Here is a 14,160-nt window from a genome sequence, read left to right as displayed (position 1 = left end):
TAACTCCCTGATTTATGGCAGATTTCAGTTCCTGGTGTTAGTAGGATTGAGGTAGTGTTTTCTTTATCTCTGACAGCAGAGAAGCAGGCTCAGTTCCCATGGCTGCCTGCATTCCTTCTCATCTGTTGCTGTTGTTCAGTTGCTAAGTCATGTCCCACACCTTGCGACCCCATATACTATAGCAGGACAGGTTCCCCTGTCCTTCAGTATCTCCCAGATTTTACTCAGATTCATATCCACTAAGGCATTGATGCCACCCAACCATCCCATCCTATGCTGTCCCGTTCTCCTTTTGCCTTCATTCTTTCCCAGCATCAGGGTCTTCTCCAATGAGTGGACTCTGTGTGCATCAGGGGCCAAAGTATTGGAGCTTCAGCTCAGTCCTTCCAATTAATATTCAGGGTTGATTTCCTTTAGGACTGACTGGTTTGATCTCTTTGCTGTCCAAGGGACTCTCAGCAGTCTTCTACAGCACCACTATTCAAAAGCATCAATTCTTCAGTGCTCAGCCTTCTTTCTGGTCCTTATTCTCCTCTGGGACCTCTCACAGTGCACCAGTGAATCTGTCTGGAGATCAGCAGCAGAAACTCCCTCATGTCAGAACGCTCTCAAACTCTGAATCATTTTATCCAAGAAGAGCCTACCTCTTCTGAAGGCTCTTCTGGTTACAACAGGTCCAACCAGGATAAACTCTCTAAGTCAGTTGATGGAGGGCTTGAATTTCACCTGCAACACTCTCTTCACAGCAGCACCTGGGTTGGCTCTTGACTGAACATAGAGCAGAAGATGGAGATGAGGCTGTGGTTGCCAAATTAAAATTCTGTTTACCCCAGGGGTCTTCACAACAGGGTGCTCAGGGGCTGCAGAAAATATGAATTTTATGCTACCACCATTGTCAAAATATAGTAGACGTCCTCCATAAAGGGTTCAGTTCTAATCTATAATCATTAGTTCCCTTCTAAGAATGGATATTTCAGGGATGGGTGAGTGGCGTCCAAGGCAGGTGGTTAATACCTGGACAGAGAGTCTCAGGTACAGACTCTATCACACACCATCACATGGTGGGGATGGAGGGTGGTGTTCAGCATGAAGTTTCATGCCTCTGTGTACCTACTGTGGTAACTGGAAGGCTGAGTCATGCACAAAAGTCTATAGGAAAATAAACCCTTGTGAGTTCCAGAGTTTGTTCTTGACTAAAGATTCTCCTGTCCCTCTGTCCTTCCAGGGACAGAATTCATCATTCAGATCCCATAAAATTCTAACATTCAGAAGCTGGAGAAAGCTATCCACAAATATACCAAGTCTATCTAGGTCTTCTTTTTTTTAAATTTTATTTTATTTTTAAACTTTACATAATTGTATTAGTTTTGCCAAATATCAAAATGAATCCACCACAGGTATACATGCCTTCAATCTTTCCCAACATCAGGGTCTTTTCCAGTGAGTCAGCTCTTCATATCAGGTGGCCAAAGTATTGGAGGTTCAGGTTCAGCATCACTATGGCTTCACCCACTTTACTATCTATCTACTATCTACTTTTCACCTAAGATACTCATAAGTCATTTCCATCACAAGTACTCTAAATAAAGAAAAACAAACAAACAAACAAAAAACCTAAAGCATGACCATAATGGAAATCATGGTGAAAAGAGATTGCATAAGTTTGGGGGCTACTGGTGGGAGGAAGTATAATTGTATCCACTGAATTTTTTGAACAGAACTGTTAGATGATTAAAAAGACATGGAAAAAGTATAGAGAAACAGAATGGAATTTGTTTCCAGCAAGAAAAAAAAAAATGTAAGACTAAATCTATACCAGTGATGGAACATTATAGGAAGGGAAATTGAAGGGAGAAATCTAATACCATATCAATAAGACATATCAAAGAAGTATAAGAAGGAGCTATAAATACTGAATGACTTTTAAGTTTCAGCACCAAGTGACAGGGCTTCAGGTGGTGCTAGTGGTAAAGAACCTGCCTGCCAATGTAGGAGACATAAGAGATGTGAGTTTGATCCCTGGGTCTGGAAGATCTCCTGGAGGAGGGCATGGCAACCCACTCCAGTATTCTTGTCTGGAAAATTCCATAGACAGAGGAGCCTGGTGGGCTACACTCCATGGGATCTCGAAGAGTTGGACACGACTGAAGTGACTTAGCACACATGCACCAAGTGAGAACATGCTAGTGATTCTGTTAAGTTGTACTTAGGGTTCATGTTATATGAACTTTGATTACCAAAAATATGCTGAAATCCTAACCCCCGGTACCTGTGAAAGTGACTTTATTTGGAAATAGTCTTGGAGGTATCATCAAATTATGATCAAGTCATTAGGGTAAGCCGCACTCCAATATGACTGGTATCCTCACAAAAGAGGAAAGCACCACAGAAAGACAGAGACACATAGGGAGAAGGTCATGTGATAACAGAGGCAGGGACTGGAATGACAGAGCTGGCAAGCCAAGGATTGGCAAGGACAACAGCAGTCACTAGAAACAAGAAGAGACAGGAAGGATTCCTTCCTATCAGTAAATTTCCACTGTTTTAAATCACCCAGTTTGTGGACTTTATTACAGCTACTGTAGGAAACTAATACACTTGATAATCTTAGTTGCTACTTGGTAAATGCTATGTTTGGGAGGCCTTTGGGACACCCATGGGGAGATGTACAGTAGGTGGTAAAAATACAAATCTAATGCTTAGGGGAATAGGTCAAGGTTAGAAACATGGCTCTGGGAAACTTTGATATATCGACCATAGTTAAGTCATCCTATAAGAAGGGCAGGAGAAGGCAATGGCACCCCACTCCAGTACTCTTGCCTGGAAAATCCCATGGACAGAGGAGCCTGGTAGGCTGCAGTCTATGGGGTCGCTAAGAGTCAGACACGACTGAGCGAGTTCACTTTCACTTTCCACTTTCATACATTGGAGAAGGAAATGGCAACCCACTCCAGTGTTCTTGCCTGGAGAATCCCATGGACGGAGAAGCCTGGTGGGCTGCAGTCCATGGGGTCGCACAGAGTCGGGCACAACTGAAGCGACTTGGAGGCAGCAGCAGCATAAGAAGGGCATAATATACTGCATTAATCAAGGTCATTAGTGCTAGCTATTGTTAATATCCTCCAAATCTGTTATAATACAATTAAGCTTTCCTATTCACTTCACAGGTGAAATAGGTTTTCTGAAGGAAGCCTTCCCTATGGTGGCCAAGTGATCCCAATCCTCACATTCTATGGCTCCACTACTTTTAAGGGACCTGTCAGATTCTTCATTGGATTCTATATGCAGGAGTTTGAAAAGCAGAGAGAGTAGAATCATGTGAGATACTGTATGAACTAGGCTTCTCCACATTCCCCTAGCTAGAACTCAGTTACTTGCACTAAACCTAAGTGCGAAGGAGTCTGGGAAATGCAGTCTCCCTGTTTGATCAGATGACAACACCTGCAGATTCTTTCATAGATGGACATAGAAATAAATGTATGCAAGATGCAAAATGACCTTCATGCCTTAGCAAGTACAGACAAAATTCTGTTACTTTCAGAGGTGAGAGAGAGCAAGACTATTTTTGGTTATGTAAAATTAAAGTACAGCAATATTTGTGTTGAACTTTGAAGGGACTGTAGGATTTGAACAATGACAGAAGGAAAATGCCTTCAGGAAGAAAAGAACTGAATGAATAGAGTCACAGAATCCCAGGATTTCTTCTAAAAATAGCATTTGGCCAGTTTGGTTAGCACATGTAAACCAGAATCCAGTTAAAATGGAAACAGGACTTTTATCTATCCCTAATTCTTGCCCAGATCAGTAGCAGACTTACCCTTTCACTTTACCTTTGCCAAGGGGATTTAAAATTCTGCAGACTCTAATTTATTAAAATTTACTACTGAAGTGAGAGTGACAGGTATTTCTTTCCACTTCTCAGTATGGGACCACAGTTTTATTAGAATGCTTGGCCTCTGAGCTCAGCAAGGAGCATGTTATAATTAGATGAGTATTACAATGGAGACTCTGTTAATGGGATTTTTGAGATGTAGTAAAAAAGAAAACCTACAAGAGTATCTCCATTACACTCTACATAAGTGAGGGAAACCTGTCTTAGGAGACCACTAAAGAAATCAGCAGGAGTTAGTTAACTGAAGGTCAAACAAAATGTCGTGATAAGCGTTGGGGGATACTGTTAAAGTAATCACTGTGGATAAGGGATTGGCTGACTGTCAAGATGCCTATGCACATCTCTAACATGAAAATGAAGATGGGAATTAAAACAGCAGAAATGGCCTCTTTGTTTTTGTGTAAGCTTGAACACCTCCTATCAATAAACAATATTAAAATATATATATTTTTTCTATACATGGAAATTGTGAAACCATAAGACCTCCTATAATGGAATTGTTCCATAGATAGTATCTAAAATGACGCTTCCTCGAGGTCAAGTAGCCCCCTGACTACTTTTTTCAGTGTATATTTTTTTCCTGAAGATATTGAAAAATATGCCAATTGTTAGAAAGAAAACAAGATAAAGCACTTAAAATGCCACAAGTTAGGAAAACTCACTGCCGGGGTCCAGCCCTGGTGGAGTCAGGAGTTTCAAAGGGGAGATGGCTTCGGCGATCAGGATACGATAGAATTAAAGATATAAAGAGTGGTTAAATAAGGATAGGTCAGTGAGAAAATTCAGTGGAGAAAAGAGGCTGAATAACTTGGTTTACGTGGAAAGCTAATAAAATTCCAAAATAAGGAATTTACGTCACCTACATAGGCCGCAGGCGTCCTCCCGTTCTCCCGAAGGAGAGGAGACACTAAGGCCTCCCCAGTCAGATCTTAGAAGCCCAGGCATAGTTAGCAGGCTTGACGAGCCTCCACGCTCCAATTCAACCAGAAGGTGAGAGAAAGAACGACATAGAGAGACCAAGTTTCGGTAAACAAGGCCCACACTTTATTTTCCAAAGTAGTTTTTATACCTTAAGTTGTGCATAGAGTATAATGGGGGAAGGGGTAGAGTCAGCAGTAAGCCAGGCTTTCTTCCTGAAAACTTATCATATGCAAAAGTTTAGGTGAATTACATCATCTTCTGGCCAAGAGGCCTGTTAACATTTTGTGACTCTTTCTTCAGAAAACTTATTTTTCTCTAAAGGTGATTATTCTGAAATCAGGCGCCACCCTCCAAAAGCATTAGATAAAGTTGCATTCCTATAGGGCAAAGGTGTGGTGGGCTATAACAAGAAAAGAATTAACTCAAGGGTCCAAGGTTACAAACATTAAAGCTACTACTTACATTTCTATACACCAATTATATCAATCAATACATTGCCAGGGACACAGTAGGTAAGGGATATGGAGACTTAGCAGCAAACATTGGCCCAACAAGTGAAAAACCCTTCACGAATACAATTTCTAATCAATCTTTTAACTGCCCAAAGGAATCTGTATTTAGACAGTTTAGAACATCTCATGCCTCTCACAGTTGGGAGGCTCTGAACAATCACATTTGGCCAGAAAAACCTATTCAGGCAAGCTAGAGGACTTCCAAAGGAGTTTGTAGGTTGAAACACTATCACACCCAGGAACTTTATTAACTGGAGCTGTAAGTTAACTCTTTTTTCAGAGAGAGGTAGTGGGGGACAGCCCCCCGTAAAGTCAGAGGTGTAGGTGAGAGCACAAAGCAGAAAATAGGCAGACTCTGGTTTTGAGGGTAGATGCTCGAGAATTTCCAGGGGGACTCCTGAGGCTCGATCCCGCCTTTGCATATGCTGAGCCTCCTTCCTCATGACCTTTGCCATGGGTGGAGTTCCTCACGCTGGCTCCTGGCAACTCACTAACTCTTTTTATGTTTTTCTATTTCCTATTTGTCAAGATCTATTAATGTACCTATTATAATAATGTATATTTATTTTTTACCCAGTAAAGTAAAATAAAAAAAGTGAAAGTGTTAGTCACTCGGTTGTGTCTGGTACTTTTCATTAAATATTTTGGATTGGTCCTTTTTCTTCCTTTGACTTAATTATTTTCATCATCTTGGAAAGATCATGTAAAACATCCTTAAAAATGATTACAGAAACTTTCATCTAATCAGTCTGAAATTCCTCTAAGGGAAGTTAAAGAAAATGAAGTCAATTATTTGGACTTATTCAACACAAGTCTGTACTGTCCTTGTTCAGGTAAAGAAAATATTTCCAGAGAAGAGGAGATACAAGTAGGACAAGGGAGCCTGTCACATAGGTGGAAGCCTTTCTTCTCAGTGGGTCTGCAAGTTGGCATTGTAGTTCCCTCTGACTGGGGGTTTCTCTAAACACCTTGTAGTTATAAGAGGGCAGGGTGATAAAGGACAGGGAATATGTAGGGACTTAATCACTTCTACCTCAGAAACTAGACTAACTGGAATGAGACTCTGCTCAGAACTGCTGACCTGTCCAAATATTCAAGTCCTGTCCACAAGATAAAAAGGATCCTTCCTATATGGATTAATATACCAAAAAGGTATATGCTTTCCCTAGCATGTAACTATGAGAAAACACAAGCATTTGGCCCTGGTATTCAAAATGACATGACTTTAGGATTTTATTCTGTACAGTGTTTGTTATAATTTAGAGTGCCAGGAGAAATTAAATAACAATATTGTGTGTGTGTGTTTGCTCAGTCACTCAGTTGTGTCTGACTGTGACCCCATGGACTGTAACCTGCCAGGCTCTTCTGTCCATGAGGATTTTCCAGGCAAGAATACTGGAGGGGGTTGTCATTTCCTCCTCCAGGGGATCTTCCTGCCCCAGGGATCGAACCTGCAGCTCCTCTGACTCCTGCACTGGCAGGCAGATTCTTTACCACTGTACCACCTGGGAAGCTCAAATAACAGGACTGCTGCAAGTAAATGTTGTGCTTTTGACCTGACACAGAATGAGCAACTAAACTAGGAGAAAGGACAGCTAGGTGTTATGAAGGTGAAAAAATACTGCTCCATTGCAGGCATTCATCTCATTAATAGGATGATTAGACTGTGAGTCACATTAGACTATTGTCTGTGTCCAACAGGATGCTTTCTTCTACCTGTTTGAGACTTGGATGTTATTTGCATAGGACTAACACATAAAACAGTAACTATACTAAACATAAAATGTTCTTATTTCTTAATGTCTTTCTAGATATAAAATGTAGGAGAAGGAAATGGCAACCCACTCCAGTATTCTTGTCTAGAGAATCCTGTGGACAGAGGAGCCTGGTGGGCTGCTGTCCATAGGGTCGCACAGAGTTGGACATGATTGAAGTGACTTAGCAGCAGCAGCAGATATAAAATGAAGTATGTACAAAACACACAAATATTTCCACATATGCTGTCTTGAACCGTAACCATGTATGAAAAGTAGAGTCTTGGGACCTCCCTGGTGGTCCAGTGGTCAACAGTCCACACTTCCACTATGGGGGGAACTGGTTCAGGTTCCATCCCTGGTCGGGGAACTAAAATCCCACATGCCTCCAGGTGCAGCCAAAAAAAAAAGGAGAGTCTTAGCTTCAATAATCAATTGTTCACATGGACTCAGGAGATTTTACTTCCAGTTTTAGAAGTAAAGGTTTGAATAGTGGATTGAGACATCCTGCTGACCTAATTTTGAATGGTTAAATTCATATGTGTTTATATATTCTGATTGGAAGGTAAAAAACTTATTGTGCTTGCATCAAATCAGATGAAAAAAATTTTGTTATAAAAAATGACTGATAATAATGTACTTGGAAATGAATAGAATTAAAAATTGAAAATTTTTTAGGTATGTGATATCTATATATGATTCTTTGCATATAACTATGCCAAAGAGTTGCCTGAGATTGGATCAACATTTAAAACATGACTCCTCTCAGACTATAAATGGTCTTTGACACCAAATTACTTTAGCTGGTGAATGTTAGAATCTACTTTTTATTTTCTGCTTTAATTACATATTTTTTTTACTAAAATCTTTTTTGTTTTGGTGTTTTTTTATTTGTTTTTTTTTTAACTTAAAAATGAGCAAGTTCTTTGCTAGTCAAATCAATTGCTCCTTTTCTAATCAATTGCTCCTTCAAAAAGGACATAAGAAAGGAGACAAAGAGTGTGAGAAGGAGGGAGTTTGGGGAAAATTAAAGACAAGAGTTGGAAGCAATGATCAAAATCCTCATTTGACTCTATTTTTTCTTCTGGTGTCCTGAGGTCCTCCATAGCTAATGGCACTGCATGCCATTCTTCACAGTTTTTAGGACTGTACCTTATACAATTTTTAAAAGAAATTTCAAATATGTCCTTTGAACAAATAACCATGACCATTTCTCCTCTGATAGATATAAACTCCCCATTCCAGAAGACCAAATAAAATCAACTAGATTTAAATGGGTGTGAAGAAAAACCATGTTAAAAAAAGAAAAGAAATGGTATGATGCCCAGTGAAACAAATGATCACGGAATGTTGGAGCTACACAGAATGTGATTGAGTAAATTTGCCAATTAAAGCATATTTCTCTGGTCCACTGGTCTCATAATGAAATTACATACTGTTCTTCCTCTTTTTAATTTAATCACTTAAACAAGGGCTTCTTGTACTTCTATATCCTCCTAGATTTTCTTCCTTTTGGGTTTAGTCTTAAATAATGAGAAGTTCCACATATTCTGAAAACTTTCCTTTACTGTCCCACCTTATCATCCTCCATCAGCCCGTTTCCAAGTTCAAATCTTTAAATATCTGTCTCTAAAATATTTACTCAATAATAATAATAATAAAATTTAAAAAAAATAAAATAAAATATTTACTCAAAATTTTCTACCATAACCACATTATCTTGAAAATAGCAGGATACTTCAGTCTCACCCAAAGCTTTACTTTTACACCTTATATGTCCATTATGGTCAATATTGGACAATTTATTAATTCTACTGATGCCTGATTTTATAGATGATGCCAGGTTTTCAATTTTTAAATTTTTGTTTTCTAATTTATTGTGTAATTTGGGGATTATTTCTGATAGTACTAATTTTTAAAATGTGAACTATTTGAGGAAATGTTTTCAGTTTTAAAAAGTCAGAAAAGCAATTACATGGAAGATGCATGGCAGAAAGAATTTTCCCTCTTTCCTGCTAGCTTCTTTGGCTGGTCTAATAATTAAACTGACATAAGACAGATTACCAGAAGAAAAACAATTAACAGGAGTAAAAGCTTATGTAAGAGCAACAGTTAGAGTATGTAAAAAACAGAGTATGTAAAGCTTATGTAAAAGCAACAGTTAGAACTGAATATGGAACAACAGACTGGTTCCAAATAGGGAAAGGAGTACATCAAAGCTGTATATTTTCACCCTGCTTCTTTAACTTCTATGCAGAGTACATCATGAGACATGCCGGGCTGGATGAAGAACAAGCTAGAATCAAGATTGCCAGGAGAAATATCAATAACTTCAGATATGCAGACGACACAACCCTTGAGGCAGGAAGTGAATAAGAACTAAAGAGCCTCTTGATGAACGTGAAAGAAGAGAGTGAAAAAGTTGGCTTAAAACTCAACATTCAGAAAACGAAGTTCATGGCATCCGGTCCCATCACTTCATGGCAAATGGATGGGGAAATAATGGAAACAATAAGAGACTATTTTGGGGGGATCCAAAATCACTGCAGATGGTGACTGCAGCCATAAAATTAAAAGATGCTTGCTCCTTGGAAGAAAAGCTATGACCAACCTAGACAGCATACTAAAAAGCAAAAACATTACTTTGCCAACAAAGGTCCATCTCATCAAAGCTATGGTTTTTCCAGTAGTCACGTCTGGATGTGAGAGTTGGCCTATAAAGAAAGCTAAGTGCCGAAGAATTGATGCTTTTGAACTGTGGTGTTGGAGAAGACTCTTGAGAGTCCCTTGGACTGCAAGGAGATCCAACCAGTCCATCCTAAAGAAAATCAGTACTGCATATTCATTGGAAGGACTGATGTTGAAGCTGAGACTTCAATACTTTGGCCACCTGATGTGAAGAACTGACTCATTGGGAAAGACCCTCATGCTGGGAAAGATTGAAGGCAGGAGAAGGGGATGACAGAGGATAAGATGGTCGCATGGCATCACTGACTAAATGGATGTGAGTCTGAGTAAACTCAGGTAGTTGATGATGCACAGGGAAGCGGGCCTGCTGCAGTCCATGGGGTCTCAAAGAGTCGGGTATGACTGAGCTACTGAACTGAACTGAAAAGCTTATGGGAGCCAGATACACACATGAGACTTTCTGGCAGCAAGGCAGTTGAGGCTTATATAACCTCAGCTAAAGAGAAGGGGCTGGGGTCTCAATTTACAGGAAGATGGGAAGAGCAAGTGTTTGGTAAACAAATGTTTGCCATGTTATGCAGACAAGTACTTCTGATATTAAAATTTACTTTTGGTAATAGCTCTGTCCCTGGTACAGGGCCCCTATCTAAATTCTTTCAAGCAGTTAAGAGAGAGGTAGACAGCTCTTCCTGAATCACTGGGCCTTGATTGTCTTCAACTTGAAATAAACCACATGTCAAAGTGGCATCATCTGGGGTGACATTCTGCTCCCTCTTCCAGGCTAAGCTGAGTATTATAAAGCAAGAGTATATGTTTAGTACACACTGTAAGAGACTTACTGAATACCATATTTATACTGACATGGAAATCTTGATAAATTGCATAAGATCAGAATTACTGCCTAGTCTCTCACGACAGTCATTTCTGTCCACAGGAAGCAGCAACTCATAAGACAGTTTCTTGCCTTAGAAAAACAAAAATGGACTTCCCTCATGGTACAGTGGATAAGAATTCACCTGCCAAAGCAGGAGACATGGGTTCAATCCCTGGTACAGGAAGATTCCACATACTGTGGGATAACTAAGCCAGTATACCACAACTATTGAGCCTGTGCTTTAGAGCCCATGATTCAAGACAAGGGAAACCACTGCAATGAGAAGCCCGAGCACTGCAACAAAGAGCAGCCCCTGCTCACCACAACTAGAGAAAGACCACTCACAGCAACGAAGACCCAGCACAACCAAAAATAAACAATAAAGAAAAAGAAAAGCAAAAGTGCTTTTAGAGCTGATTTTGTGTTCTGTGATAGAACAAGCAATGCCACCAGAGGCAGGTCACTTTTGACGTCTAAGAGGAAATGCCTTGTTTATTTTTTCGTCCACCAACCTCTTCTGACCTACAAAGAACCTCAAAGTATCTCCCACCCTTTCTATTGTGTTCATCAATATAACCTTAATGCTCAGAATAGTGCTAGAAAAATAGTAAGTGATCAATAAGTATTTTGATATTAAGTAATTAAAAGAAAATCTGAATCTACTGCTCTAGATATCATTTAATTAATTCCCTTCTATTTCAAAATTAAACTTAATATAAGAAGGTGCTTGATATTTATTGTCCCTTCTTCCTCATATCCAGACACTTCTAAGCCCACCAAAAGTTAATTGTCTATGTACACCATTAAAATAAAACTTCTCTATATGGCACTGTGTAGCAGCCCATTCCGGAGCTGTTTTTTCTCTCATCTTCCAAACTGACCTTCTCATGGCAGATGACTCTTTGAAGTTCCCTTTGTTCCTGAAACTCATCTCACACTTTTATAATGAGATAGGACCTCTATTTCTCTCCTTCCCCTTCCTGGTTATAACCCCAGATTCTTCTGAGAATCTATTTAATAACTAGCTTAGGGAGAGGTTAAAAGTATGGATTCTGGAATCAGATTTCCTGGTTCAAATTCTGGCTCCTCTTATTACAAGAGCTTTGGAGCGTGCTCCTAAACCTCTCTAGCCACTACAAACCATTACAGCCTCTGTAAAATAAGGGAAAGAATTTTACCTACTTCAGATAAAATAAGGTAAAACACAGAGTCCTTAACAATGCCACATGTATTGATCATCATGAGAGACTGAAGAACAACATCTAAACGCATTTCATTTCCAGATCCTACAGCTGGACAATTACTCATGCACAATTCCACTTTTGCTCTCATCTACTCATCCAGTCGGTTACAGTATACTATCTAAATCTGCTCAAAATGTTCTCCAAATCTATCTCTCCACATCTAGTCCTTGTCTAGAGTTTTGCAGATGTGGTCTTGGTTTTGGGGCACTGGGTCAGATATTGGTCAAGAAGAGAAACTAACATGTGTCAGAGTACAGTGGTTGTTCTAAACTTATTTTGTTTTGTTTTCTTTTTTATTGAAATATAATTGCTTTACGATGTTGTGTTAGTTTCTGCTGTACAATGAAATGAATCAGCCATATATGTTCATATATCCCTTCCCTCCTGGACCTGCCTCCCTCTCATCCCCTCATCCACCCCTCTAGGTCATCACAGAGCACCAAGCAGAGCTTCCTATACTTTATAGCAGCTCCCCACTAGCTATATACTTTACACATGGTAGTACATATTTGTCAATCCCAGTCCCCCAGTTCATCCCACCCTCCCCTTCCCCGTGTCCACATCCATTCTCTATGTCTGTATCTCTATTCCTGCCTTGGAAATAGGTTCATCTGTATCACTTTTCTAGATTCCATATATATGTCTTAATATATGATATTTGTTTTTTTCTCTTTCTGACTTACTTTGTATGACAGACTCTAGGTCCACCCATATCTCTATAGATGACCTTATCTCATTCATTTTGTTCCCAAACAGTCGTGTAAAGTAGGTATTATTCCCCCCCACCCTCGCCCCAGTCAGTAGACAAAGTGGCTAAGAGTTCCAACAAGCCAGCTACCTTGACCCAGGTAACACAGTTGACAAGTATAATAAATGCAAGAACTGAAATTTCCCATTAATATCAAGTTATGCCTTCTTTGTTTCTTAAGCATTACATCAATTAAAACTCCTAAGGAAAGAAAAGGGTGGGGAGAACTCTTCAGGGATATTTCTTAAGGAAAATTGAGGTAATAAATATACCCTGAAAAGATGTAGGTATTGGCATTTTTTGAGTGTTTTTGACATCTCAAGAAGACTCTGAAGCTGTATTAGATAATGAGATTGTAAATGTTTCTGAGTTAAATTAGGCTTTATCTAAAAAAAGTTCTACTTCTGTTTGCTTTATTGACTATGCCAAAGCCTTTGACTGTGTGGATCACAACAAACTGTGGAAAATATTTAAAGAGATGAAAACACCAGACCACCTGACATGCCTCCAGAGAAATCTGTATGCAGGTCAGGAAGCAACAGTTAGAACTGGACATGGAACAACAGACTGGTTACAAATAGGGAAAGGAGTACGTCAAGGCTGTATATTGTCACCCTGCTTATTTAACTTATATGCAGAGTACATCATGAGAAATGCTGAGCTGGATGAAGCACAAGCTGGAATCAAGATTGCCAGGAGAAATATCAATAACCTCAGATATGCAGATGACACCACCCTTAAGGCAGAAAACGAATAAGAACTAAAAAGCTTCTGATGAAAGTGAAAGAGGAGAGTGAAAAAGTTGGCTTAAAACTTAACATTCAGAAAACTAAGATCATGGTATCTGGTCATATCACTTCATGACAAATAGATGGAGAAACAATGGAAAGAGTGAGAGACTTTATTTTGGGGGAGGCTCCAAAATCACTGCAGATGGTGACCACAACCATGAAATTAAGATGCTTGCTCCTTGGAAGAAAAGTTACGACCAACCTAGACAGCATATTAAAAAGCAAAGACATTACTTTGCCAACAAAGGTCCATCTTGTCAAAGCTATGGGTTTTTCCAGTAGTCATATATAGATGTGAGAGTTGGACTATAAAGAAAGCTGAGTGCCAAAGAATTGATGCTTTTGAACTGTGGTGTGGTGTTGGAGAAGACTCTTGAGAGTCCCTTGGACTGCAAGGAGATCTAACCAGTCCATCCTAAAGGAAATCAGTACTGAATGTTCTTTGGAAGGACTGATGCTGAAGCTGAAACTCCAATACTTTGGCCACCTGATGCGAAGAGCTGACTCACTGGAAAAGACCCTGATGCTGGGGAAGATTGAAGGCGGGAGGAGAAGGGGATGACAGAAGATGAGATGATTGGATGGCATTACCACCTCAATGGACAAGAGTTTGAGTAAGCTCTTGGAATTGGTAATGAACAGGGAAGCCTGGTGTACTGCAGTCCATGGGGTCACAAAGAGTTGGACACGACTGAGCAACTGAACTGAACTGAAAAGTAGTTCACTGCACGCTAGC

The sequence above is a fragment of the Bos indicus x Bos taurus genome, chromosome X, assembly GCF_003369695.1.
Source record: "Bos indicus x Bos taurus breed Angus x Brahman F1 hybrid chromosome X, Bos_hybrid_MaternalHap_v2.0, whole genome shotgun sequence".
Classification (NCBI taxonomy): domain Eukaryota; kingdom Metazoa; phylum Chordata; class Mammalia; order Artiodactyla; family Bovidae; genus Bos; species Bos indicus x Bos taurus.
Note: the sequence above shows the minus strand (reverse complement) of the source record.